The sequence below is a fragment of the Microtus pennsylvanicus genome, chromosome 4 (assembly GCF_037038515.1).
Source record: "Microtus pennsylvanicus isolate mMicPen1 chromosome 4, mMicPen1.hap1, whole genome shotgun sequence".
NCBI classification, from domain to species: domain Eukaryota; kingdom Metazoa; phylum Chordata; class Mammalia; order Rodentia; family Cricetidae; genus Microtus; species Microtus pennsylvanicus.
This window is the reverse complement of record NC_134582.1, coordinates 37,901,873-37,925,930: the sequence shown is the minus strand read 5'-3', so window position 1 is coordinate 37,925,930 and position 24,058 is coordinate 37,901,873. Positions and strand designations below refer to the sequence as shown.

Here is a 24,058-nt window from a genome sequence, read left to right as displayed (position 1 = left end):
TTGGAAGTCTGATAAATATCATGATGAGAATAAAAAGGACCCAGACAGAAAACTGGGGATGAAAGACAGAGGGATGAGTGGGCATTCTCAAGGAAGTGGTATTTAAACTGAGACACAGAAGAAAAGAAGTAGCTAGTATCAACAGAGCCAGTGGTAGCAGCCTGGGCAAAGCCCTGGTGACTAGGTGGCCTTTACCGTGCTGAGCAAATCAGTGTAACCCAAGCCGCGATGGAATGGTACCAAACACGTTTGAGAAGATGCAGAGACCTGCTGTGGAACCCTCCCCAGGCCACGGTGAGGGTTTTCAGTACAGTTGTCAAGTCACTGAAGTGTTTAAAGTAGAGTCGACTTGTGTTCTAAGTTAATGTTCCAGAAGGGTTATTTTATTTTACACTGAGGGAATTACACTGACCTGGAGACTACATAGCAGGCTTGGCAAGCTGCACCCTAGAGAGAATTGATGTTCACTGGCCTTGGGTAGTAGTAGTAGTAGAGATGAGATGTGAGATCATTCCAGATCCGTATTGAAAGTAGAATAAACTCAGATTAAAAAATCCGAGGCAAGGTCAATCCTGGATGCAGAGATCACTTCTGGGGCTCTGTCTAGAGAAGTTGAGCTCATGGTGTGGAAAAAGGAAGATTTGTTAGGCCTGGTGGTGCACTCTTGGGACCTCCGATGCTGAGGCAGGAGGATTACAAGTTTGAGTCCTGCCTATTTTACATGCAGAGTTGGAGCTCAGCCTGGGCAACGTAGCAATACCCTGTGTCAAAAATACCTGAATATACCAGTAATGTAGCTCAGGAATAGAGTGATTGCTTGCCTGGGATCCACAAAACCTTGAGGTCATACCCCAGTACTGAGAAAAAAAAGAGATTCACATTGAAGGATAAGATGTGGAATCAATATAATGTTGTTGAAACTATACTGATTTTATATACACATAATTCTCATATATGAAGTTTGGAAGGAAGTTCTGCACTGGGAATTAACTTTAGGCATCATCAACATAGACTATTTAGCTCACAGGAATTGATGAAATCACTGAGAGACAAGAGTAAGATGAGAGGGCTGCAAGGCGATCAGATATTTCTGACGTCTGGAGGTTGAGTAAAGGAGGAACTAGAGAAAAGGGGGAGAGAGAGAGAGAGAGAAGGAACTGCCTTTGAGGTGGAAGAGGGCGAGATGGGGGTGTGAGAAGAAAAACACTCTGCACCACGCTGAATTGCTCAGGTCCGTTAATTGGGGAGCAGAAGAGCTTTTTAGATTCGGCAAGTTGAAGGTCATTGCTGACCTTGCTGTGCCGTTGCAGTGGAGTGATGAAGACTGCGAACTGTAATTTCCCGTGTAGCAGAATAAATTGATTCTTTCCCATTTAAACATTGCTCAGGTCCCCTTAAGTGGCCTCACAGTTAACCAGTCCTGGCTTTGTTCTTCGAATATTCCTCCTCAGGCTTTGAATGCCCCTCTTCACATTCGGCTGGACGGACTCCAATTTGGCCAATTTTTTTTTTCTGTAAATGAGGTCAGAAATGACCCAGTGTAGCCAGTCAGGAACACACACACACACACACACACACACAAGTCCCACATTCTATCAGCTGTCACTGATCTCAAATGGCCATGCTTCCCAGAAACTGTCGCTAAACGACACTTACAAGATCATTATTGGATGAAACGATTGACTTCATATTTTCAGGTGCTGTTCAGTAGTGTGTTGATTTCATGGCAATGACTCTGCTCATCAGTATTGTTCGAGTCGAAATTCTGGTGTTTATGTGACACACATTTTCCTCAGGTTTGGAGAGGCCTGCCTGTGGATGCCGTGTGGAGTGTGCCTGGCTACAGTGTCCACACTGGGGCTGTGTTCCGCTGCAGCAATGGGTCTGAATCAGTGGTTCTTAGTGAGACCGCGTGCCTGCCACTGACACACGCCCCTCCGCTTTCCTAGTTATAGGATGGCAGGAAGTTTTAAGTGGGTTCCTTTGAAAACCGTGCCCGCAGCATGAGAGAGCCAGGGCCAAGGCCCAGAATCAGGTCCCATTTTGTTGTTTACCACACACTTGGCCATCAGTGATGTTTTCTTCAGCCTTTTAAGTAAAAACCACCCTGGGTGTTTTGACTATTAATCAATCCCAATCTCTCTACGTTTGCTATAATAATATCACGAGGAAGGACCTGTCCTCTTGCTGAAAAGCCACATTGCAGTGTCACAATTGCCCAGCCTATTAACAATATCCTAGGACACAAGGTGATGTGTTTCTCATTGTAAGCATTAGCATGTGTTTCATGATCTATGCCTTTTCTTTTAAAATTTTTGCCTTTTGTCACTCCAGGATATAAAATTAATAACTACTCATGGTAGAAAATTGTAAAACATAGGAAAACATAAAAGGGCTACAAATTAGCCGTACCACCCTCCAGAGATAATGATTTCTCGTATGGAGTAGACGGGTATGCATTTGCTGTGCAGCTCTATAAAGGAAGCTCTTTTGATTATCCTTCCTTGCTATTTCTCTGCTATCATGTGTGCTCAGTAGCCGTGTTTTGCCCCCCATCCCCCCATCACATGGCTGTGATTATTGCAATTCTTTTTCTCACTTTTTTGGATCCTTAAAAAAAATTAAAAGTATTTTTTTAAAAATAAAGTTTTTCCAATCCCTTGAAGATAAATTACTCAGGGTATCTCTGGTGATTTCCCAAGGATCAACTACCAAGAGAGCAGTTATCCCATTAGAAGGTCCAGTTAAAGGGTGCAGTTATTCCATTAGATGGTCCCATTAAAGGGTGCAGTTTCAAACAGTTTGTAAACTTGACCAACTCCTAAAGGTTCCTGCCACTCCTCTTCTTCCTGGAAGTACTTACCAATGACTTCTTTAGGTACCAACGTGGCATGCTCTGCGCTCAGGCCCAGAGTTCTAGCAACGTCTTTGACTATTGCGCTGTGTACATCTGGGGAAGTGCTTCTCTGTAACTTAGAGACTGTTTATTCCTTCATAGCCTTGGCTTTTATTACAAGTGGACAGTTTAGGAGAAGGCTATCCCTGTTTTATCATTAAACTTTAACATAGAAATAGTGTGAAAGCATTATTTGAAGTTAAGTCAAGCCCTCCCTCCCCCCTCCAAAATCTATAATTTCTGAAATCTTTCTTAATCAGCTTGCCTACTGAACAGAGCCATCTAACTCTCTTTCTGAATTGTTTACTGTTCCTGCGACACAGTCTCCTGGCTTTGTGTCCTGCCTCAGGAGCCAGCCAGGCTGGATTCCCTCCAGGTTCTATCACTAATTAGCTGGGTGACCTTGCACAAGTTACTGAGTTTCTCCCAGGTTGAGCTTCCTTGTCCGCGAAATGGAGATGGTGGTGTAGCTGCTCCACTGGACTGTGAGGAACAACCTTAAAGACTTCATCTTTTTCAGTGGGTTTCAGGCCGATTCTGACTGCGAGGGTATCCTCTATCAGAGGAAGAAAGCAAGCGTGCCTTTTGAGGTTGGGGTTTCCTGTCAGCGAATGAGTGGGGCTAAGGGTTCTGACCCAGCCCTGGCTTGGCTTCCCCTTGGAAGAGGAACTCTTTCTGCACCAAGTTAACTCCTTCAGGCTGCACAGCTGGCTCAGTCTTCCTCACCACTAATGAGGACCCTAGTGACTTAAAAGAGTTAAGCAGGCACTCTGAAAAGTAAGCATAGGGAATACTTTGGATAATGGAAAATTCTGGCATTAAACCCGTGCTGCAAGGAGAGAGGTAGAAAACAGCCCTAGGCAGACATGTAAGCTTCTTTGGAGATTGGAAGTACCTGGGTGTGTAAATCTCTGTGGGTCCTCAGGTTATTTAAACTAAGAGTGCCCCCATCCCTGCAGACGTGACTCCTCGTGAGAGATTTATATCGTGTGTCACCAGGCCTAACGAGTGTGCACAGAGTACAGTGGTCTGAAAGAATTGGGAGAAGTTTTTTGTGAAACATGACCGATGATACCTCAAAATGTCCCCTCTTCAGGGATTGGTTTACTTTTAACCAGGGAGCATGATTCACTGGGAACATTCATCAGCTGAGTGTCTGTTACGCCAGACTCTGGTTTTGAGCAATACGTTTTTGTTGGTTTAGTTTTGAACTTTGATTTTTAATTCATGGTACACACTGGGGCATAAACTTTGAAAAAATTGAACTTCAACATGTAGAGAAGTTCTCACAGTGAAATTTATGCACCAGAAATTTCTCCTTTTTCTGATATTTGTTTTTGTGGGTTATTTTGTTGTTTTATTTTTTATTTTTTCCTTTTCTTTTTTATTGCTTTATAAATAATACCATTGAAAATTTCCACCTCCTCCCCTCCTCCCATTTCCCTCCCACTCCCCCCAGTTTTTGTGGTTTTGTTTTGTTTTGTTTATTCGAGACAGGGTTTCTCTATAGCTTTGGAGCCTGTCCTGGATCGAGCTCTTGTAGACCAGGCTAGCCTTGAACTCACAGAGTTCATCTATCTTTGCCTCCCGAGTGCTGGTTTTTAAGGCATGTGCCACAACCACCTGGCATTTTTACATAAGCATTTATCTATAATGACTGTCTTCTGACAAAATGAGATTGTTTTGAAATAATTTGCCTACTTGAATATGGGTATAGGGCTTTGATTGTTTAGTTACTCAGGTATTCGTCATCTCTCAGGAGGTATTCATGCTCCAATGCCTCATAAACATTTGCAAATTACTTTTGTCACAAGAATACTGAACTTTTATAAGACAGTGTTCTTATTATGGGTTTAACCTTGAATTGCAATGCTTTTATTAAATTTCTAAGTTTTGCTATAAAGTTAAATACTACATGAATACTAATTTTTAAGCTATTATTATTATTTTTTTACTGAATAGTTAGGGGGACTTTCGTCCAAGGATTGGTTTTATGTTTTATGGCCACAGAATATTTAAATCACTGAAAAATAATTATTAGCCTCTTGCTGGCTAGTTTTTCATTGTCAACTTGATGTACCTGGTAAGAGTGCCCTTCAAATGAAGAATTGCCTATATCAGATTTGCTTGTGGCCATGTCTGAGGCCCATTTTCTTGATTGCTATTTGATATAAGAGGACCCAGTCCACCGTGGAAAGTATCATTCCTAAGCAGGTGGTCCTGGGCTGTATATGAAAACTCATCGCACATGAACCAGGGAATAAGTCAGTAAAGAGTACTGCTCCGCCTTCCTGGGTTCCTGCTTCGACTTCCCTTGCCGTTGCCTGAAAGTATAAGCTGAAATAAAGCCTTTCGTCCCCTAGTTGCTTTTGATTACAGTGTTTATCTCAGCCACAGGAAAGCAAGCCGGAAGAGCCTATTATTGTAGAGAATGTATGCATATCAAGTAAAATATAAAACTGACGGACATGGGATTTGTGATAGTTATCTTATGTTTTTCAGTATCTGGTGCTGCCTGATATCTGCTCAGGCAAAGCTCACATCGGGAAATTTAATCTATGTGGAACTAGCTTTACAGTTTTGACACCAGAATTATATTGCTTTGCAATAATTTAGAAGCTTGCAACAGGTAACTTTTCATATGGGAAAGGAATCCCATACTTGGATCAAGTTCTCATATTACAGAGCAAAACCTGTTGTGTTTCAGTTAAACCATCTGGAAAAAAACATATACACACATGCAGACACGTATGTACTCACATATACATATATGTTCACACACATATGTTCTACATGTTATTGCTTAAACTTGAACTGACAGCTTACACCTGTTGATAACACTGTGACGTTTAATGCTGTGAAAATATTTTGAATTAAGTATTCATTTTTGTCTTATTGGTATTTTAGTCAAGCACTTAACTATTTTCAGCAATATCAAAGGGGATATTTAATGAATATGTATTTGAGCTGGCTACCAAGATTTAAGCACTAAGTGTTCAAAAGAAAAATCTCTGCTATGCTCATTTTTTGAAAAAAAGAAAAAGCACCAACAATATTATATTCATGAATGAAAGCTTTTTTATTATTCTTATTCTTTGATTTGGTATTCACGCATTCCTGTGGGTTTATGTCCTTTAAAAAGGCTCCCTCTTCTCTATCAATTCCTTTTTCTTCCTTCAGGATATCTATTTTACAGTCTCTTTTATCCCTTTTGACAATGATTATCCTTTTCGGCTGTTGAGTTTTGACCACACTATGCCTCTCATCTTAGGCTATGTCTCTTGAGTATTCCTTACATCGGAGAACCAGGATCCAGCACACTGGCTGTCATGTTCACTCTCTCACCTAGTCTGATATGGGCACGCAGACTGCTTCAGTACAGCCTTTTAGAAGTATTTTATCTGTTAAGTGTGTCTTGTTGCAGCCTTATGCTAGCCACAGAGGAAAGGGAGGGCATGTGTTTTAAACTGGAACCCATATTAGAACCACCTGTAAGGACTGCAGCAGCCAGTGGGTTAGCCTGAGCTCTGTAGACAGAAGCCTTCCCTGTACAATTGTAGGAGCCCAGGTGGCTACAGCAAGATGCTGTGTGTGTGAATGGAGAGAGGAAGCTCATCTTCAGGCCCCAAGCTGTGATGTTTTGCTGCATGGAAACAAAGTTCAACAACTTGGCAAGCCGTAGGACCAGAGACTGCTGAGGTGGGTGACAGGCTCAGAGCCTGTGGGACACACTCGGGGTGCATTCTGGGCTAAATGCAAGCGTTTATTCGCTTGTCCTTCTCCTCCCCTCTTTTCTGTTGCTGTGAATGATGACCTGTCCTTTCCCAACGGGGTCGAAGCGGTTGGTGACTTTACTCCGTCTTCTTAAGAACAGTGGGGTACTACAAAGCTAGTCCACATTACCAAGATGATTAAGAAGAAGCAGCCGACTCTTCTATCCTGTGAGGGTGGTGGCATAGCCAAGAGTATCTGAGGCCACAGATCATCATGCATCCTCAATGAGTCCCTTAAGGACCAGTGGCAGATCGGGAATCCTGACGTGGCTGGTAATCTCAAAGCACAACATGTGTTTCCCCAGAATATTCCCAGATGAAAACAAGTGGAGAGGCTGAGAGCAGTGTGCCAAGTGAATACACTGTGGGGAATCCTCTTAAGGAGGCTGCTTCTCAAATGAGTCCTTAGGTAAACAGTCTGAAGATGATCTTCAAAGTGTGTGTGTGTGTGTGTGTGTGTGTGTGAGAGAGAGAGAGAGAGAGAGAGAGAGAGAGAGAGAGAGAGAGAGAGAGAGAGAGAGAGAGAGAGCTGACCAGGGATTGATCCTAAAGTCTCAATGTTAGGCAAGCATTCAACCACTGAACTTTACATTTTTTTCCCTTCTTATTTTGAGACAACATCTCAATTAAGTTGTCAGAGCTGGGCCTTGAGCTCATTATGTAACCCTGACAGGTTCTGAACTTTTGTTGCTCCTGTCTAGCCTCCTGAGTAAGGGATTACAGATCTGAGCCACTAAGCTCCCATGAACCCTGCTGCTCCTTCTTTAATCACTCTGGTAATGAGGACTGGCTTGGTAGGACGCCATTGTTCTAATCATGGTGGGTTGCATCTGTCATTTGTACTTGCATTTATGTTGAATGTTAAAAAGATGTATGCACCCCAATGGTTAGAAGTGATAGATAACAATTGACGGGGCCTGTCTCTATCAAGGAGGGTGTGGGTAGCAATGCTAAGCAGAAACCCCTAGAGGACAGTGGAGGAGGAGAGACGCAGTGTATGCCTTCCGTGTAGACAGCCACGCGTGCTTCAGGAATGCAGCACAGTGAGGACTTTGGCTTTGGGGTTCACTCTTGTGTTATCGGGAGAAGGGAGTGTCACCCTCAGACTCATTTTCTTCATCTGTGGAGTGGAAACGATTGTGCCCCTCATTGAAATGTATTAGAAAGTTGGTGACACCATACCCACAAAGAATTGACATGCGCCCAGCACATCATCATGCTCAGGAGATTCTCCCATCATCATTGCAAATCAGAGTCTCAAGTTCCGGAGGAGCCTCCAGGAGGTTAACAATGGGATATCTTTCAAGAGAGATGAACCGAGTTCTGTTAGGAAAGGACATGGGGCAAAGAAAGAAAACACTGAATAATCAGTGGAGAGGTGAGCAAACGATGACCCTTGCCCCCCAAGAAATCCAGCCGGCCTGTTTTAAAATCCAAAGTCTCACTGGGGAGTGGCCCAGAATATCTAAGGGAATGCGATATTACCACATTTTTGCTTCGACAGCTGCATCTAATAACTACAACAGAGACTATGTGGTAGGGAAAATAGAAAAAAATTCCTTACTCTCTAGTCCTTTACAGGAAACAGGTGACCAGCCTATAGGTTAAAGAAGAGAACCATCGCCAGGCAGTGGTGGTGCACACCTTTAATCCCAGCACTCGGTAGTCAGATTTTTGAGTTTGAGGCCAGCCTGGTCTACAGAGCAAGTTCCAGGACAGCCAGGGCTGTTATACAGAGAAATCCTGTCTCAAAAAAAAAAAAAAAAAAAAAAAAAAGGAAAGAAAAAAAGGAAAGAACAGTCAACAAAAGCAAGGCGAAATAATACAATAAGGCCTGATGACCTCTGCGCCCGGTTGGTTTGTTCTTTTGGCTCAGGTCTTTTGCACTGAGCCATGATGGGTTGAAATAGAAAACTGCACAGCCTGAGACATGTAATTCTCTGGGTATAAGATCTCTACTATGTCCTCAGTTCTCATGCTTTCTGGATGTGAGGCAAGATGCCATGTGACCCAAACTGACACCACCAAGTAGGAACGCAGTGACTGTGTGGCGAGGCTTCTGGAGCCTTGGAATTTCTCATCGTTCTCAGAGAGGCCTGGCAGGCAGGGCCGGTCGTCTCCCGTCTGCCGTATGGTGTAACACAATCATGGCAAAGCTGGTATCTCTGGCTAGGTAAAATGTCATTGACACTGTTGGTGTAGCTGGCCTCATTTGGAGAGGGAAAACTCCTGTGCTTATATTTAGGTCCTCTTTTATAGGTGACCATTTCTAATCACAAAGTGGGGAGTAGTAAGGAGTGTTCTTATTTAATTTCTTACGGTCGGCATATCTGCCGGCACAAAGCATACTGTTTTAGTTAGCTTGCTGACTTCTGTTCCTACTGTTTAAAGACCTATTTCACAGAAATCATCTCTTCCACTCTCAGTGGACTGGGCATTCCTGCTGGCAGTCCTCAGGGGGCATTTCCCATGTCCTAGCCAGGCTAGTCTCTCCTCTAGGTCTCCTCCCTACCTCTGAGATTTGCTCTTGGAGAAGAACACCACCAGCTAGGACCACAAGGAAGTCTTTGCTTTCTGTTCTCTCCCACTGGACACTGTGCCCTCTCACACCACTGGGTCCTATGGCTGCTTACTGTGCAGTACCCATGACGTCATGGGTGCTTTCTGCAGACAGGTGCACTCTTTCATTCCAGGTGTCGGGCTTTGATCTCTCAGGTTCTCCTAAAGCTTCTGGCATTTATATTCAACAGGAATTTTATATTTGTACTATTTATATCATATGCTGTTTATATGCATGTGTTTTAATACACAGTATATATTATGAGCTATAATATGTGCAATAGTTTATATGTGACATGGAATGCATTAGATATATAACATATAGAAATGATATATGGCATCCTTTATTATATGCCAAATGTTATTATATATTTTAGTGTTCATATGGCATTTTATAGTAGCTTAGTATTTTTGTTTAAGCTTACGTTTTCTTTTAGCCTCATCTTAAGTAACAACATGGCCAAAGTGCAGTGGATACATGGAAGGCTTGGCCCTGACGAGGATAAATCTGCCATCGCTCTGAGGTTCAGGAAACATTGTAGAAGAGGGGCTGGAAAGAACATAAGACTCTGGGAAGGGAACAAGTATAGCGCGGAGACATCTTCTGGATATGACAATGTCATTACAGCCCATGAACTCCCTGTAGCTGTGATTATCTGCAGAAGGCACTCACAAGATTAGGCCCCTCAACATTCCGTCACGTCTAGGGGAGGAGCCCATTGTGCTTCACTCCTCCTGGCGGATCGGAGGGGGAAGGGTAGTGTCATTGTTGTCGGTTGTATAGTGACGGCTGCCATTGCTGCAGTAAATTACATCCCACCCACATTCATCAAGAAAATCTAATTAAACTCCGTGGGTCACACACAAAAAGAAGACGTGGAAATGAGAAGGGCTTGTTGAGGAGTTCCAATGGGAGACGAGGGGTGAAAGCAAGTATTATCCATTATGTAAGGGTATGGAAGTGTCAAACAATACAAAATATTTTTAAAAACTAGTACGCAACGAAGTACAGATAATACAACCATGGTGATTTCTCATAAACGATAAAATAAAATTATACATGAACAACATGGTCTGGTCCCATCTCAGAGGAGTATGCAAAGTTTTGGGGTTATGGGTTATCCTGGCTGTTGCCCTCCTTGGTTTTTATCTGTAATAACACAGTCTCCTGTGTCACCATGCTTTCTGCTGGTGTCCCACCTTCCCTGGTGCTGCCAGAACAATTTGACAATAACTCCCTGGCTTTGCTGTGTCACTGTAACATAGCCACAATGTAGCATAGATGTTCCTTTCCAGACCTGGCATGACCTGGCCACTGCACACCCATTAACACCCCATCCCCATCCTTTCTGACCAAATTCACTATTTCTCCAGCACCTGCTTGAGGTTCCCAAAGGACTTTACACCGTTTCATGTCCTTGAAGCGTAGAATGTCTTTCTTCCTTTGCTTCCTCAAATCCTGCTGATCCCTTGAACATTCCTGGGGAATCACCTCTTTCAGGAAGCCATTGTTGCCTATCTTAACCATCCTGATGATTTAGCAGCTCTCTAAAGACAGAGAGAAAATACAGGGATAAACAGTCTCAAGGTGGAATAGAAGATGATTCAAACACGCATTTCTCGAACATAGCTCCAGCAATTTCTGGAAGCCTATTAGCATCTCACAGTTTCGGCTTCTCATCTATAATCCTGGAGTACATGTGCCCTAGCCCACAAAGCTACCTGAAAATTAAGTTGCCTTTAGTCCAGTTCTGGCTAGTGTTTATGTAGACTTGACACAAGCATGAGTCATCTTGGAGGAGGGAACTTCAGTTGAGTAAACGCCTCAGTAAGATTGGGCTATAGCAAGCCTGTAAGACATTTTCTTAATTAGCGATCTGATAGGATCGGTTCATTGTGGGTGGGGCTACCCTGGCACTAGGTGGTCCTGGGTTCTATATAGAACCAAGCTGAGCAAGACATAGGAGCAAGTCTGTAAGCAGCACTCACTCATGGCTTCTGCGTCGGCTCCTGCCTCCAGGTTCCTGTGCTGATTGAGTTCCTGCCATCACCGCTTTTGGTGATGAACTGTTGTATGGAACTGTGAGTGAAATAAACCTTTTCCCCATCAAGTTGTTTGTGCCACGGTGTTTTATCACAGCCTTCGAAACCCTAAGACAAGTCCATTGCTGGACACAGCAGTCATCAAGCTATCCCGCTGGTGTCGCCTTTACCAGTGTAACCATGACAACAATCATAATGGTGTTTCTCATAAGCCCCTGTTGATGAGGCACCGTGAGCCTCTGTTTGGAGTGTATGATGGATGTGTCTGGGAGTAGCAAGGGAGAAGAGTGATAAAAGTACAAGATATGCCCGTGACTTCCAGGTTCAACTGATGGAGGTCATTATTACCACGGGCGCTGTCCGACTCTGTCTGCCTCGACTGTTGGCCCCATGAGGACAAATGTCATGTGTGAATCTGATGGCCATTCCCCTGGCCATGCTGTCTAGTCAGCACCCCTGAAATAGCTTCACCCATCCTCCCTCCATGTTGTTGAACAGTAGCTGTGTAAATGGTCCCTATGGCTTCATCTGTGAAGTGGAGGCAGCCAGCCACCCTTGCTGCATTTCTTCAGTTTATCAAAGGCTGGTTGAGGATATGTGTGAACCAAGCCCTCTCCAAGGATCTAATGTGCTGAGAGGAGTGTAATAAAAGTACCTTTCCTTAGCTTTTGTGTTTTTCTGTCATAATGTTTGGGATCATTAAAGAAGTTTAGCTGTGTAAATCGTTTGTATTTATTTTGAACTTAAATGATTAAGATGCCCAGGATTAGAGTTAGCTGTCATTGGTTGAAATCATCGCTATGTTTTCGTTTCTGCTCTTTAGAGCTGTATGAAAAAAAGGACAAGTTTTGTTCGACTTGGTTTTAGGAAGTATGGAAACGGATCTACCCACATGCTGTGGTTTATTTCAGAAGGGCTGTTGGAAATCAAGGCTCTGAGAAAGACAGGTTACCTCTAGATAGTTCTGATCGTGGGACAGGAGATGGAGCCCTCTCCGGGGACATCCTTTTTATTTTATCCTATTAGATGGCCATGGCATCTCCTAATGTGACTGTACTCTTAGACATCTATATCTTTACAAAGTGCTCTCTTGAATTTTTCAGCACTCACTAGCCAGATGCCTCCTTCTTGGTGGAGTCATGTCCAGTTACTTTGTCCACATTCTTCTTCCTTTTCTTGAGCAGCATGCATGGGTGTTACTGATTCAGAATAACTGAGTTCTTAACACTCATTGATTAATCTCTGCGGATCTGTTTTATGTTTTTAGGGGGTCTTTGTACACCTTTCATTTTGTTTCTTCTTGTAGCCCTGGCTATCCTGCAACTTGCTTTGTAGACCAGGCTGGCCTAGAACTCAGAGATCCTCCTGCCTCTGCCTCCCACGTTCTGGGATTAATGGCATGCACTTTGACCCATACGTTGACTATATCATGTCATTTTGCCATCCAGGGTTTTAATGGGACTAAGCAAGTGGGAGGCAGGAAAGGAGTCAGTCTGCATCTTTTATTCACATCCTTCTGACAGCACAGACCTTGCTGAGTAATGTTTGGGTTCAGTAGGATGGCAGGGTTTCCTCTGTTCATAGTTCAAGTTCTTGTTTAGCCTGCAACAATGTGGTAGCACTCATGGATGCAGACAACTGGACTTGTAGTTTTGAATGCCCTTATATTTGGCTTCAGCTTCAGTATAGAATCTTACCCTTTGTTTCCCTAACTCTTCTCAATCCTGGCAGTGAATGAGAGCTACTTCTAACTCTATCTTGGAATCAGACCCTTCATTTTATTACTGCTTTCTATTTTATGTAGTATTCTTGGTGAGTCTTCTGTGCCTTTTGTGTGATGGCAAAAATGATGATGAAAGGGAGGGGATATTCTTTAGGGAAGTGTGTTGAAACTTTGACTGTGGGATGTTAAATATGATCTGAGATGGAAATGTAAGAGGAGGAGAGTGGCTAGACGAATATGGGCCACTTGAATATACCCTTTGTCCATAGGGACAAAACCTGACTAACATAATCAATGCAGGAAATCACCCTAGACTTGTTACCTCCTGCTTTGGACCATTCTTTGGGAAAGTGAAGTAGTGCATATACTTCACATACTTTCTGTGGGCAAGCCCTGTGTCAAGGACATCATACACATGACTTCAGTTCAGTTCTTATTCAGCTAGCAAGTAGCAAACCTGGGACTCAAATTCATATCTTCAGATCTGTAACTTCAGAGATTCTTTTTTGAAGGGAACGGCTATGTATAATTTTATCTGGGATGTGGAAGAAAGGTTGTACCATTTTCCCACTTCAGTTACAATCAAAACAGTTACCGCTTCCTAATATCCTGGTGTCCAAATATGGGCTCTATTTTACTATAGTTAGAGGAGGCCGTTTCCTCCAAGTGGTATTTTATGTTACCCGAAGTTCACCACAGTTGATTCAAGGAGACTGTTGTAGAATAATCTTTATCCATAATTAATTGTTCCATAAAATACGTCTTGTTTAGTGCTTTTCGTCTGTATCCAGGGATGTCCACAAAAGTGGGAGAGGAGCCAATACTCAATTACCCATGAAAGTGAAGGAGAGGACAGGAAAGAATGCTGATGACAGCAAGCAAAGCTGGATGACTCTAAGTCTGCCCCATAATGCTGTTCCACTCTTGGGCGTCCATCTAAATGCCATTCTTCAGGTGTGACCACTTTTCCCTTCACAGTCTCGTCTGTTGGAGCCACCTGCCCATATTAATTAAGTGGGTGGTGGTTTGGAATAACAGAATCTCTAATAATCTCCATAATAACATTGAACATGTTATTCTGATCAAAAGCGGCTACGACGTTGCCTTTCAGACCTGTGTTCAGTTGAATGGTGGGGCCAACTTCCCTTCTGTAAGCTATGCCGTTCTTTGTGATTTCCTGTCTCCCGTTTCTTTGGCCTGATTGTTTATTGGCAGTATGTTTAGCTGTGTGCTATTAGTGCCTCCTTTATGTTTTGGGAAAGACTGAACCACTCCTTTCATTGGGATTTTTGAACTTCTGTGTAGGCCATACCTTGAACTTGGCATATACTACTCTTCTGTGTCATTATGCACAGCTCATATCACCATGGCAAAACTCTTGTGACTGTGTATACTTTGTTCTTATTATTCTGTGTGATTGCGGGTTTGGGCTACATGTATGTCTATGGACCATGTGCATGACTGGTACCTGTGGAGGATGGAGAGGGCATCAGATACCCTGGAATTGGAGTTACAGATGGCTGGGAGCTGCCGTGTGGATGCTGGGAACCAAACCGCAGTCCTCTGCAAGAACACTCACTGCCCTTGACAGCTGAGACCTCTCCCCAACCCAGATTGTTTGCTCTTCAGTGGAACACTGAAAGGAAAACTCTGCCAATTTTGAATCCAAAGTACACAAGTTGGAAAAACATAATAAAAATAACATTAGTCTTGATTGGTCCTACCACATGAGCACTCAGAGTTAGTTCCAATGATTTGGGCTTAATTACAGGCATTTTGAATTTCGATAGCATTGCTACTTAGTATCTGTTTTGTCATTTCTCCTAGCCATGGAAGTATTACTATAACAACCATTGTAGTCATTAAGAATCTAAATAGAATAGTTTTCAGTAAGGAAGGTCTGAAAATTAAACAGCAGCTCTAATTGAGTGTATTTTTACTTAACCGTAACTATGATTGAGGTGGGATTAACATGTGTCATACGGCTGTATTCTAATTTCAAGGCCTTCGTGTAGGAAAACTTAAAAGAACTAAAGAGATTTCATCTGATTTGTTCCATGAAGCACACACTCCTGGATGTGTTTCCCAGAAGCCAGACTTGAGCTGGAGAGCCATACTGGGGGCTTTCTTCCTTTGCAGCTTCTTCACTGGCTTCAGTCCCAACAGTGTCTTTTTGTTGCACTTGAAAAAGACAGAAAGGAAGGTCCTGCCCCTGTGCAAGCGGGGGTGGGGGGAGGAGTTGTTCTGAGCCAGAACTTCCTGAGAGGTCACAAGTTTTCTCTCTTCCTGTCTTCTAGCCTCATGGCAGTAGAGATTTCTTTTTCCATTTTTTTCCCCACTTAGGTTTTATTTCTCAAACGAGAAAAAGAACATTACAACCAAAGCAAAAATAGCCTTCCATTTTATTCCAAGTTTGTCTACCCACCATCTACTGGCAGTCGCAATGGTTATTAAGAATTTGGGTGTGTTGTAGCCCATGCTCTGTACGCTCTATGAACGAGTATCTGTAAACACTGTGGTCCGGCCACTTCTTCATGTGGATGCAGTGCTCACCCCAGACATGGTCAGCCCCTTCATTTGCTTTCAGTGCTGCCTGTTGGAGTTAGGGTTCAGCTCGTTTGACTTTGTATGGCCCTCTTATGTTTGTATCTATTTCAGACCTTATTTTGAATTTGTATTTTTTTCTATTTACTCTTCTTCTTATTGTGGGTAACATGAGGATTTTCAAACTTAATTCCCCCTCTGTAGTAGCCTAGAGGTTACATAATTCATATCCTCCATTTTAGTAGCCAGTCTCACGTTTTTAGCAAATAAAATAATATTTAACGATGTTTAAAGTACACCGGAATCTCTGTCCTCATAAACAAGATGATGCACCTTCAAGGTCCCTTCCGTTCTCCATTTCCATTCCCATCTGTATTATCAATGTCCAGTGTCCTATTTATATCTTGCTTTTCTGTCTCCTCCAAATTAGCCACTTTCAGATTGTTGGTGCTTATAATTATTTATAGTTTTTATTTGTCTACTAGCATATTTTCTTATTCATTAAACCCTTCCTTCTGATTTCAGTTTGTATCGTATTACAGCATGTTGTTTAACAGTCTTTCTCAGTCTGTGTAAGAGTATTTTTCACACATCCCCAATTTGTGAGTTTCCTGGAGAGATGCCAACAAACTTTTACCCAACCCAGAGAGAGCACTGATATCAAACCAAAGAAACAATCCCACCCAAATCTAGCTTTGTGAACCAGAGGGTTGATTGGGGTTCCTTGCAAGATCATGACTCACTCAAAGGCCACCACATCTCTGGAAAAGCCCATCACGTGAGTGACAACTCACAAAGGCTGCAGCCTTGGATCTCCCTACACACATTGCAGGCAACTCCATCGAAGAGTCTCTTCTTCCCAGAGATCCTTTTCTACCCTTGGAGGGCCACTTGTGAATTTTGGAACTTTTGGGGTACCAGAGCCCAACAAGTTTCATGAGCTTCCTGAATCGTTGTCATTGCAATTAGCTTCCTAAGTGGGAAGAATATTTCATTTCTGTGGAAATGATGATATATAGTTATATATATATAGTTATATAGTCTCCTCCTAAAGGAGAGCCTGGCCAGTGTTTTCTTTGACCAGTTTGAAGATCATACTTAATTATTTCATACTAATTTGTATTTCAAAAATATGGATAAGATATTTCTAAAATTGAGACATAGGTATTATAGGTCTACATATCACTGACTTCACAGAAATATTCTGTTACATTTTATTTTCTTACCAAGGTTGGCACTGTTTGGAACATGAGGCTGCCCTGCACTGGGATGCAGTGTTGTTCTTTGGTGACTAAATCTTGTGGTCTTTCGTTAATTGTGTTTAACATACACACACTCTCTCTCCTCTCTCTCTCTCTCTCTCTCTCTCTCTCTCTCTCTCTCTCTCTCTCTCTCCCTGTGTGTGTGTGTTTGTGTATCTGTCTGTCTGTCTGTCAATACTTTATAGGACAACTGAGTGACTTACATGTAATAACTCTCCCTCCAGTCAGTTCTTGCATTCCCTACCAAACTGGGCAAACAGATGTACCTTCATTGGTATGATCACTACTAACATCTTGTTCTTTCTAAATTCGTTTTATAACTACTAAGTATGTGACAAACAGCAGTTTCTTTACTGCAGAGACACATTCTGTAGAGAGAACACTTGAGTTCTTGTCCATCTCTGTACTTCATCCATATTACCCTAACTGGTTCCTTAACCTTGGAGTCTTAGCTTTCTCTTAAAATGAGGAAAAAAAATACAACACACTGTCCAAATAGTTGTCCATTTGATATGAATCCATACTTACCTATAATACAGCAGTATCATCATGGTGAGGTTTTTCCAGTTCCATCTCAAACATTGTGTGGGATATGAAGTTCTGTATGACTGAAGTTAGACTCAGAGACTTTCACAGATGACGAAGCTTCTAACTTAGAGAGAGCCTGAACTAGGAGGTGCTCTATTTCTGTTCCCACAGGGCAAGGGTGTAATGTGGACGTCTATTTCAATATTTGTTTCTGCCAGAGAATAGGAGGTTTTCCAAGAGCATCAGGGAGTTATATGTGACATTGCAGAAATCATAATGTAAATTAGGGGGTAAACATTCATTTGCTTTATAAATATTTGATTTCCTTTCACCTTTTCAGAGTTACTTGATGCTCCTGTCAAATTATGTGAACGTTAGAGAGCCTGAACTTTAGCTTTGGGCTTTTCACTCGCTCCTGGGGTGACCATGACCAATCCTTTCGACTGCTTGTCCTTTAATTAAGCTCTTAAAGGGCAAATATACTAATAATTATGAACTGCCTTTTAGCTAGCTTTTAAGTGCTTAAAATAACAAAGGTGATAATATTATGTTTTATCTATGTAGTGGTTATTATAATGCTTCAAATGAAAACATACAGACTTTTATTATTATACATTAAACTTTTAGAATAAAATGAATTTTCTCTTATTTAATTATGGTCTTGCACTTTCTAGCCTTACTAATAGTTGATCCCCGGCAATCGATTCCTTATTCCCGTCACATACAATTGAAGAAGAAGGAGTTGAGTCATTCTGTAGTGTTTTTGCGCTGAGGAGTGGTGGTAGGTCACACTCAGACTGAGCTGTGCTTGGCTTCGGATCCTGGAGCCTGGATGGATAAACCACAGACACGAGTATTTGCTGTGGTATCCATTCCATTGAGAGAAAAAGAGCAGGGGAATGGAGCATGCCACCTTTTGGGAAAAAAGATCACACACATTCTTTGTGCATGTAGAAACTTTCATGAACTGCAGTATGAGGTGAATGTAATTATGGGTAAAGGCATCAGTGCCTGAAAATGGACACAGTCGCCAGCAGTCCCGTGAAAGGGGCCAAGATTTGATTTTAAGTAGAGTAGGTTTGAAGGGCAGCAGATTGCAAAGCCATTATAATCTCCATCATCTCTTGATTAAGTAGATGTTTCTAAGCTTTTATCTGCGGCCAAAGCTCTTGATTAGATTAGCAGAGGACACTCTTAGAAGCTCATGCATCAGCAGTTGCTAAGAATTCCTTCAGAAGGAGGCACAGGTGAAGTTAGTAGTGCTCCTCTAAGGGCTCACTCTACTGTTTCCTAGTCAACTTCTCCATGGCTAAATTCTCCTCTTTCAGAACATAAGTTCTCATTTAATTCCTATAGCTACTTCCCTTGAGGGTCCAAGGCACAAGGACCTTATCCGTGGGCTGGTGGGTTGGCCTTTCTTAACATCAGCAGAGTGGGTGTTGCCTCAGAATAGCCATGTAAGGTTGGTATTATTTCTATTCCGTGCTACAAATGAGCAGGTTTAAGTTTAGAGGGTTCAACTATGTGGCCCTAAACCATTCAGCTAGGAAGTGGTCCAGCCATGTATTGAGTACAATGTTTTCTGGCACTAAAAATCGTGTTTCCTCTGACTCACACTAAGAGATTTCAGCGCAGTTGGTTGACACTTGAAAGTCATGCGCAGGAGCCATCCACCCACAGATAGCTTCACAGCCCAGCAGCTTGCACGTTTTACATTTCGGCATCTGAAAGGCATTCCTTTTGACTGAGTTCTTGACTGTCTCCTCCATGAAGTATTTCTGTTAATAAGTGGTCTTTTTCTTTTACAGATATTTACACAGGTGTTTAAAGGATACTAAGTTAAATGCAGTCTTAGGTTTTAGTGGTGTAAATAATAGAAAATGCAGTTGCTGGTTCTGTGGCCTCAAATGTCCAGGCTGACATTGGTGTGATTCTTTTAGAATCTATTGATTTGGGTCACAAGATGGGTGCTGCAGATCTAGGGTCCACCTGAAGAAGAGAAGGAAGATGCTATATCAGCCATAGCTGACTTTTTCTTCCTTTTTCTTTCCTTTCTTTCCTTTCCCTTCCTTTCCCTTTCCTTCCTTCCTTCCTTCCTTCCTTCTTTCCTTCCTTCCTTCCTTCCTTCCTTCCTTCCTTCCTTCCTTCCTTCCTTCCTTCCTTCCAAAGGCATTTTTTTGTGCCCTTTAGCAACCTTGTGCTTCTTGTGCTTATGACCAGAGATCCTAATTGCATCATGTTTGGTGTATAGGAGAGAGAAAAAACAGTGGATACTGCAAAGTGATGGGGTCCATGGAAGTGGCTATGTCTGTAGTGGGAAGGGTCAAAAATAAAACAGGAGTATGTGGGTATGTTTGGCTCACCACTGCCCATGACAGACGATGCATGTTCTTTTTATCCTTCCCAACTGTGGGAGCGGCTTGGACAAAGTCTAGCATGGCCCATGTTTCAGACCAGAATTCAGGAAGCAGGATGAGCAGGTGCCCAGGTCTCCCTGTATGAAGGGACCTCATTGCATACTTGTTTAAAGGTTAACAAACAAATACCATTATTATTTTATTCATGCTCTTGGCAATCGTTACAAAATGTAATCATTCAAGGTTCTGCTTGATAAGGATATTTTAACTATAAATAGGATTTCTGTGTTTGATTCTGTATATGATCGCCCATAACACAGCTATTACTTTCTAGAACTGAACATGTTGACCATGGTAGGAAGTATTTGAATGTCTAATCACCTTCTTCATTCTCATTCTTCCATTTTCTTGTTTTAAATGATTTTCCTTCATTTTTATTAGTTATTAATTTTGTTCACATGCTCCCCAGAATGAAAGTACTTAGGTTTATTGAGTTATTTATCACTCTATTCTTCTTACTCCTAGGGCCCTCAGTTAGTTCACTTCCTTAAATGGTGGGAAAAGGGGGTACAGTTTCATGGAGTGAAATACATATGTGTTACTTTTCATTTATTTGTCTTTCTCTGATCTGCTACGTTCACTTTGCTCTTGGCTTCATTTTCGTAGTTAGATCTTTTATATGCATGACATGCAGTTTTCCTGGAGAGGGCAGGTCTCAGTCCTGGACCTAACTTTATTTTTGATGGCCACTGGCTTCTCTGCCAGTCAATTTACAGCAACTTGTGCTTGCTTATGATGGCTGCCTTCTTACCCGTGTGAAGCTCTCATGCGTCAGGATGCTCTGCACTTTCTGCCAGTGCCACGTGGTTTTAATTATTATTATATTTCATTGACTATGGCTACTTCTCTCTTTTCATGATTTCTTAATGAATACATGACTGAAATATTCAATGAGTATTTTTGGATTCCAGTTCTTTTTTTTTTTTCCTGAGCAGTGCTCTTGTTGTGATCTAGTAAAGGATTCCAGGATGCATAAGATGCCATCCTTGAGCTCAGGATCCTGGAGAGTTGTTTGCAAGAATGCATAAAAGAATGCATAGCTCTCACAGAGATTACATGAAGTGCAAATGTGTAATTTCTGCAATTGGGTTTTAATGTTGACTTTGAGGGACTGTAATGTTTGTGATGTTTTTGTGTTCTGAAGAGATTATTGAGTACATTAACACTACTTTGAACCCAGTAAATACCATTTTACAGTTTGTAATTGACAGTCCACATGTCCTTGGCTTTCAGAAGGCCACTATTTCCTCCCTTATAGCTGTATTTCAGATCCTCTTATGGCCCTTGCCTTTTAGGTTCTCCAAGACTTGGCCTTGAGATCTGTCGGGTCCTGCTCTCTTTGCTCTCTTGTAGTTTTCATTTGGTCCAATAAACCACTTAAATCCAGATGCTTTCCAAATTTATTTCAAGGTTCCAGGCTTCTCAGTGTGACTTCCATATCTTAATTTATTCTTGGCATCTATACTCAGATGTTAGTGGCCAGAAAAGGGTTTTTCATCTTTTACCTCTGCGCTCTGCAGAGTGTAGGAAGTATTCTCAGAAGGTGGCCTCGCCATTCATTCTGATTTTCTCATGATAGAAACTCAATAGCCATCTGCGAGTCCTTTTCTTTATCACTCCCACCTGTAACACATCAGCAGATGCTACCTTGGTGGATACTGCCATCATCATGCCCATCAGAACCACTTTTGCATTTCCATGGCAACCCCTAGTCCAGTCTACAAAGATGCTCCAACCACTTGAATGCAGTAGTATTGTGTAACTTGTATCCTTCTACCCTTGTGCCTTTTTACTCCAAATCCTGCATGGCAGAAGAATGTGCCTTGCAGACTGCAGGTCATGTCCTGTTACTTCCATGCCTAGGCGTCTCAGTGGGTTCTTATTTATTTGGAATGGAATCCACTCTGGGTGCCATTTCCCACAGGGGCTGCCCAAGGGGCTCTTTTTCATTCATGTACCGTCAGTCTGCCCCTTGGCATTTAATTCACCCACTCCAATGTTCCTTTCTTTGAGCATACGAAGCTGGTGCATAGCCAGTGCCTTCACCTGTGCTCACTACCCTGCCTAGGTGTCCTCTACATAATGGGTTGTTTTGCTCATCAGTACCTGCACTAAATGGTGCTCCCTGGAGTCCTCCCTGATGACCTTTTCTGCTGTCATCTCTAATTTACCCTTCCCCATCTCATCTCCTGCTTGTTTCCTTCACTGCGACATCCAGAAATCTTAATTACTTTATTAAATTGCTTCAAGTCATCTTTTTTGATGTTTTTCTTTCCTGATCAAAGTTAATGTCAGTGGGCAGACTGTCTGCCGTCTACTGTGACTTCTACAACATGGCTAGGATGTAGCACAGCCCTGGAACCTGGTGTTTAGAATTCTTTAATAGACTATTAAATGAATGAACAAAAATACTTCAGGAGAAGCCATGGTTCTTCCTGACAATATGTCAGCGTATACTATAAAGCTTAAAATGAGATGATTTCGGTGTTATCTGACAATAAGAAGGAACTATGAAATAGAATGGGTAATAAAAGGAAATGAAATGGAAACTTTCTTATGGAAGTTACCAAAGAAAAAATTATCTGAACTTCCCGTGTGATTTCAAAGTCACACACATGCAGTTTCAGTAGGATGTTTGGTGTAAATTTGCAGGCTCTTTTGAGTTACATGTATGTCCCTTATTTGGCGTTCTCATCTTCCCTGAGTGTGCTTAAAGAACTCTAGGGCCTTAGGGTCAGCATAGTCATTCTTAAGACAGGTATCAAAGCAGTTGCTGTAATGAGCACCTATTGAGCCCTGATAGGTAGTTGTGCTTCTTGTCTCTAGCCTCAGAGACATCCTGGGGATGAAAGTGTCATTGTATTCTGTGGAAGCTTCAATGGGAGCTCCATAAGCAACCATAGTGCAGCAGAAGAGTGCTTAGATTTGGAGGTGATGTGAAATCTACTCTTGAAGAAGTAAGAATTGACTAGGCTATAAGATAGATGGCAAAAGACATGGAAGGGGTGCAGGCATCAGGTTCTGTAGTTTGCAACAATGGAAACTAAGGAGAGCCATAAGCAATGAGGGTGGGAATAGGCAAAAACCATATGGCACAATGCCTTGTCTGTTGTGCATGCAGATTAGGTTTAACCATCAGGCAATGAAGGGATTTTGAATGATATTATTCTTGGTAGTAATAGGGTTATATAATTTACATTTTTAAGTGACTATTATATGATGGAGATCACTTCCAAAAGGAGGAATCTGGTAAAAGAGGATAAAGGATGAACTCACCCATGCAGGGTCAGCCAGAGACAGTGAGCTATATAGACCCCAAAGGGACCGCGACACCAAAGTGGGGGAGGAAATGGAAGTCACCGAGAGTAGCAGAGATGAAAAGAGCAAAGCAATGCAGAAACCCATGGAGGAGAGGAGAATATCTTTTTTTTCCTAAAGGAGGCAATGCAGGAAAATAAGCTAAAAGTTAAGAGTAGACGACTGCTCCCATAATAAAGCTGTCTTCAGTGGCTTTTCTCCAGGGGCTGAGGAGCTGATGAGGAGGGAAATCCCTCAGAACTGAAGGGTCCCTGAGAGAAACCAACCCCACCCAGTGTAGACAGCTGGCCCTGCTTCTCTTTTGTGCCTTTTGTGTTCCTTTTGGTGAGTTGTAATGGTGTGAGCTTATTTGCATATTCCCCTAAGAGGGAAGACACATGGGTACTAGGGAAAGTGGAATTTGCTTTAAACACATGAAGCTTGAGAGAGAAGCTAGGATGAAAAGGTCGGGGTGGGTGGTGGTGAAAGTGTGTGTAGAGAAGAAACAGAGGCCTTTTAATGGCTCTTAAAGATTCTTTGGAGTTGTGTGATTTTCAGCCCTTTTGGAGGTAGGTTTTAGTTTTTATTTTTATTTATTTTTTTAACACTCTGCACTCTCACTCATAAACAAGTTGGTAAAGAAAGTAGACCCTCAGAGACTGGCATATTTTTAATAAGAAATGTCTAATGTTTTTCAGTCTCCTTGTAGTAAGCATCAAACAAAAGAGGCAATTTTGCCCCCATATAACTATTTTTGCAAAGTAACAGCCAAGCAAGGAGCAGTTTGGGTCATAGGAGAGAAGTTCCACATACAGACTAGCTAAGCAAGAGCAGGGATCTACCTGATGTCCGTGGAGGAGAGGAGGGTACATAGGACGCAGCCATGTGGAATCTTCTCTAACCCAGTCTGCCGCTCACTCATTGAGAAAGCAACTATGCTCCTTTTGTTGGCTTTCACTCCTACTTTACTGGATTACTTAACAGAAGGAAGAGAAGGACATCTTTCTCGGCGGGGG

The 24,058-nt window shown here is 42.2% G+C and overlaps 1 protein-coding gene across 3 annotated transcripts in view; it reads left to right on the top strand.

Moving 5' to 3' along the window:
• Kcnn2 (potassium calcium-activated channel subfamily N member 2) overlaps positions 1-24,058 on the top strand; it is a 350,618-nt gene that overhangs the window by 234,808 nt on the left and 91,752 nt on the right. The window lies entirely within an intron of this gene.